The sequence below is a fragment of the Balaenoptera ricei genome, chromosome 17, assembly GCF_028023285.1.
Source record: "Balaenoptera ricei isolate mBalRic1 chromosome 17, mBalRic1.hap2, whole genome shotgun sequence".
NCBI lineage: Eukaryota > Metazoa > Chordata > Mammalia > Artiodactyla > Balaenopteridae > Balaenoptera > Balaenoptera ricei.
In genome coordinates this window covers 20,812,608-20,818,304 of record NC_082655.1, presented here as the reverse complement: position 1 = coordinate 20,818,304, position 5,697 = coordinate 20,812,608, and the positions used below count along the sequence as shown (strand labels likewise).

The 5,697-nt window shown below is 42.0% G+C and overlaps 1 long non-coding RNA gene across 1 annotated transcript; it reads right to left on the bottom strand.

Moving 5' to 3' along the window:
- Nucleotides 1-421: 421 nt before the first annotated feature.
- LOC132351453 (uncharacterized) lies at nucleotides 422-4,528 on the bottom strand. Its single transcript, XR_009498349.1, has 3 exons — nucleotides 4,486-4,528; nucleotides 594-663; nucleotides 422-502 (listed from the first exon to the last, which is right to left on the bottom strand). It is a non-coding gene; the product is annotated as an uncharacterized LOC132351453 (long non-coding RNA).
- Between the last annotated feature and the right edge of the window lie 1,169 nt (nucleotides 4,529-5,697).

Genomic DNA, 5,697 nt, shown 5'->3' with positions numbered 1-5,697 from the left:
GTTAGAGTGGGGCCTGAGAGCCTGCATTTCCAACAAGCCCCCCAGTGACGGTGCTGCTGGTCCGGAGACCACACAGAAACGACTGGCAAAGTGATTCGAGGAGCGGGCAGTCTAATCGTGAAATCAAGTATACACAGGAACAAACTACAAACAATCCTAAAGGACTTGCCAGTTGGTCAGTACAAAGTAAGAGATCTAAACAGTGAATATTATAAGAGTTTATCAGGTTGGGCCTTGAAGGAGCTTGGACGAGGATCTTTCTTTCCTTTGCAGAAAGGTTCTTTGTATCTGCTTTCTTCCTCCTTGTGTTCCCAGGACCCTCACTCCTCCTTCTCCCTCTCCTGCCACATGATACCCTCCTCCTTCCTTTCCCTCCCCCTCCCCACCCCCACTTTGTTCACCTGCCTGGTCCTTTCAGTCTGAAGCTGGCTTCTCTGTTGATGCCCACATCAGTTCTCAGGACCTGAAGGGCCGGAACTGGTACCAAAACTATGGAACGGATCTAATGGGAAAAATCACAAGGTGAAATTTAAGGGGAAGACTGAACTTTACTACTGAGAGAACTTTTTTCAGTTGCAAATCCAGATGCTCACCATTGAGTTCTGATTTCCCTGGTGTTCTTGATCCAATGAGGTATAGCTTCTCCATCCTTTAGGCTCTCCCCTTAGATTGGAAAGAAATCAAGTATGTGTTGGATTTTTCCAGCAGCTTCCAGACTGGCAAGTTTCCTGTAACCTTTGAAAATTAATTTGAGGTTTCCCTTTGAGAAAACCTGGTGGTGTGCACAGCTGATGTCTTTGCTCCTGGATCTGGCTCCCCTAGCCCATCTGCAGCTATGTAAATTGGGGGAGGGGGAGTCACTTTGATGCCTGCTGTGAAATAATGGCAGGAGACTTGAGGAGATGTGAAATGTGAAGTAAAAGTGTGATCAGTCAGCAAAGAAGAAAACCCAGGGCTTCCTGTTTGAACAAATTCCTAGACAGTTTCTTTCTGCCTCCTCTTCTCCTCCATTTCTTTGGTAATAAGGGTTCTTCCTCCACCAGAATGTGCACCCCCACCTCCCAGTGGTGCTTGTCATTACCCTATAGACATCGGGTTACGCAGATGGTAGGAGACGTATCAGCTTACACTGAAGAACAGAGGTTTTCCCTCTGTGCTGTGTTCTTATATTCTACAAGTTAGCACAGTGCCATCCAACAAATATTAAGAATACACATAAGGGAATCAAAACTACAATGAGGTACCACTTCACACTGGTCAGAATGGTCATCATTAAAAAGTCTACAAATAACAAATGCTGGAGAGAGTGTGGAGAAAAGGGAACCCCCTACACTGTTAGTGGGAATGGAAATAGGTACAGCCACTGTGGAGAACAGTATGGAGATTCCTCAAAAAAACTAAAAATAGAGTTGCCATATGATCCAGCAATCCCACTCCTGGGCGTATATCTGGACAAAACTGTAATTCGAAAAGATATGTGCACCCCAGTGTTCATTGCAGCACTATTTACAATAGCCAAGACATGGAAACAACCTAAATGCCCAATGACAGATGAGTAAAGAAAGTGTGGTACATATATTCAATGGAATATTACTCAGCCATAAAAAAGAATGAAATAATACCATTTGCAGCAACATAGATGGAACTAGAGATTATCATACTGAGTGAAGTAAGTCAGAAAGACAAAGACAAATACCATATGATATCACTTAAACGTGGAATCTAAAATTTGACACAAATGAACTTACTCATGAAACAGAAACAGACTCACAGACATAGAGAACAGACTTGTTTCGAAGGGAGAGGAGAGGTGGAGGAGGGATGGATTGGGAGTTTGGGATTAGCAGATGCAAACTACTATATAGAGAATGGATAAACAACAAGGTCCTACTGTATAGCACAGGGAACTATGTTCAATATCCTGTGATAAACCATAATGGAGAAGAATATGAAAAAGAATGTATATATATATATATATATATATATATGTATAACATTTTTCTGTACAGCAGAAATTAACACAACATAATAAATCGACTATACTTCTATAAGTTTTTTTTAAGTTAAAAAAAAGAATACACCTGAGGGGTAGTTGCAGAAGTAGTAGAAAGCATTTCTCTTGCCCTTGGAGCTAATTTTTTTTTCTTTTTGTGGAATGAAGATTAGAGAGGAAAGTTAAGTATCAATATTAGGCAAAATGAATCAACAAGAAGAGGTATGGGACAGACACCTTCTTGGAATGGAGGAATCAGAGACAGGGTGAGAATGGAGGTGAAAGTTGATCCTTGAACGATAAGGAAGGAGGCAGCATGGAGTGGTGATAAGAACATGGATCTTAGAAGGTGTTTCCTGACTACCCAATAGCAAGTGAGTGACTTAGGCCGGCTATAGTCAATGAATATCCAAGTGAGATGGTGTATAGCAGTATCTTGTAGGTCAGGAAATAAGCGCAGGAAATAGAAACCACCCTAGGTATTTCAAGCAGAATAGGACTTAAAGTAGGGAAATAAGTGGGTACAAAATTGCAGGAAGGACAGCAGGAACTGAAAACAGGGGCCACCTCTAGGCTTCAAGGCTTCTCTTGCAGCTGCCACCTCCAGTTCCGGAAGCTGCAGGAGAGCACTGTCACCATCAGCTGCCCCACAGCCTCAAATCTCATTCCCAGACCAGCTTCCCTGGTCACTGCCCGAACTCCCATTTGATGATCGTGTGCATCAGCCAACGCCAGCCCTGAAGAGGATGGTACTTCTCCCTTCCACTTGCTAATCTCACGAGAGTACGTCTCATTGACAGATCCTACATTGCAACTAGACTTAACAACGAGGAGAGACTGGGGAATGTAGTTTTTAGCTTTCTGCCCGTGTGACAGAAGGTAAACTGGAGATAGAGGTGGTAGACAGGGATGCTACAATATCTAGTGTAAGTAGTGCAGTGCAGAGAATCAACAAATGCTAGTCTGCATTAGAGGAACAAGTCATGCTGGGTGAGGTCAGCCCAGAGATTGGTGTCAGGGTTTTGGCAGATAAGAAAAAAAATATTTCCTTTAAGCTGAAGGGAACTCCAGTGATAGAAGGAAAGGACCGTCACAAGAAACTAGCAGAGAAGGAAACATAACTGCATATTTCTCCCATTCATCCAATGAAAACTAACAATAGTTTTCCTTTCTCTCTGGCTAGGATAGTGAAAATAATATCACGGTTTGCTTATTCCCTGAAGCTGGACCCTATATCTTACTCCTGCTTACCCACAGAAATAACTGCATATTTCTCCCATTCATCCAATGAAAACTAACAATAGTTTTCCTTTCTCTCTGGCTAGGATAGTGAAAATAATATCACGGTTTGCTTATTCCCTGAAGCTGGACCCTATATCTTACTCCTGCTTACCCACAGAAAGGCTGAAGCCCGTTTCCATTAGCTCTCTTTCAGGCTCTATCAGCTGGGACCTTCCCCTTCCTGCTCAACCCCCTAGGGTGATAAGCACATTTTCCAGCAGCTCTGGAGTCATGGCTGCTTACAGAGACTGTGCCAATCTAAACAAGTCCAGCTGGAAGGCGCTGCTTCCAAGCTTTCCTTCCCCCTTCCCTCCACCCAGCTGAAACCACAGGGGCTTTTGAACCTCATGACCAGCAGAAGCAAGAGAAGCAAGTCTCATTTCCCTAGGGAAGAGCACAGAGCTATCAGAATGGCCCTGGTTCTATTCTTTCAAAAACTTGGACACCCTTGAAAATAGCACAAGTGAAGTAGAAGAATAGATAGTATCAATACATGATACTGTAAAATGAGAGTGCAGCCAGAATGTTTTCATTCTTTCACCTCAACCTACCCTCCGAAATCAGGGAATTTGTCTGTCTTACGTACTGCTGTTTCCTTGTGCCCAGAACAGTATCTGGAATGTAATGGGCAAGACTCTTGTTGAGATGGAGGGCATTGTTTTGCAGAGAAGTTAGCACTCAGCAAATATTTTGGCACTTAGAATTTGCTCCCCTGAAATCTGTAGCCTCTTTTGCAGTTTGGTTGGTCTCTATGATTAGTTCTGGCCAATAGGCTGTGAGTGGAAATGACATCTGTCATGTCTAGGCCAGGGCAGTTAAATCCTCTGAGCTTTCTCCATCTTTCTTTTCCTTCCCTGCCGCAATCTTGGAAACTATGTCTTGATCCAATGCAGAAAAACTCTGACCCTCTGAGTCACTGGAGGCCTCCCCCTGCCTCACTGATCTGTATCAGATTTAACATGAGTGAGAAATAAAGTTTTACTGGGCTAACTTACTGAGGATTCAGAGCTTATCTGTTATTGAAGCATAGCCTAGACCATTTTAACTAATAGACATTGAGTCATTCATACGTTAATTCGACAGATATAATTGAGCGCTCCAGAGTGTTAGTCACAGGGGCAAGAGGACATTTAGAGATTGGCATAAAAGATAAGAAGCTATAGAAGCAAATTCTGAGATTGTGAAATTCAAGAGACATCATTAACACTTACCTGACTCAGGTTTTATGAAAGTCTTGGGATTTCAGTAGCTATCTGTATAATGGAACAGAAATACTTAGTAACTTGAGACCGCCATATGCTGAGAGAAGACTCAAAAATGAAAACAACTTTTCTACATCTTTATGTACCTTACATTTTACAAAGGCTGTCACATGCATCATCCCACTAGATTCTTCTCCATAATTCTGTGAGGATAGCAGGTTAAGTATTATTGTTCCTATTTCACCATAGTGAAAAATGAAGCTTAGACAAGGGAGGGCCAGATAGCTCATTTGTGACAGAATCTAGTCTCAAACAAAGGTCTTCAGCTTTGAAGTCAATGTTCTACATACCAAACTGCGTCCCTATAGACACTCTGATATTTAACTTTTCATTATGCAAAAATACAAGCGCAGAAACTGAGATGTAGGTTAAGGGGACAGGAATGAGGTCCAAAGAACTCTGGTGATAGTTTTGATGTAAAGAGTAAGAACGTTAGTTCTGATTCAGTGAGTAATAGAAACCATACGGATTGTAAATGGAGCATCTTCATAGTTAATTTATCTTTGCTAAGCTACCTGACTCCATGCAAACTATTAAGATGTGAGCAAGAAAGAAAGACCAGATTTGGACATTCAGATGGAGAGAACCAAGCCCAAGGAGCAGAATAAAGGAGGGCTAGGAAGAGTCATGGTCCTGAACATGGTCCTGGTCATCCTTTATGACAGTTTCTAGAAAATTTTGGAAAATAGCCTCTCCCTGGGACAATTCTCAATGGTGTAAGTTGTAGGATAACAACTCCAGCTCCTCTTACCATGAAACAATACCTCTTTAGGCTAAGCAGCTGATAGCCACACTAATCTGGTACCCCCAACTAATGATTCTCACTACATATTTGAAAGTTTTAGAAACACATGAAAATGTTGGCACACAATTAGGAAAGTTTTTTGCAGGTCAGCCGCAGAGGGAGGCCATGCATCTCTTCCAGGTCCTTGAACTTCTTGTTCCCACTGCCAAAATTAACAAATGCTAGAAACAGACTCTGACTATTCAACAATGGATAATCCATGAGCTGAAATGACATTAACCTTTTAAGAATCAACCTCAGCATTAATTTTGCATCTAAATCCTACTTTTATCTCTATGCGGAGTCTATTTCAGCAACTTTGCTTATATTCCTCTAGAAGTTTCCTCTTGCCTTATATCATCTAATGCCTCTCAATC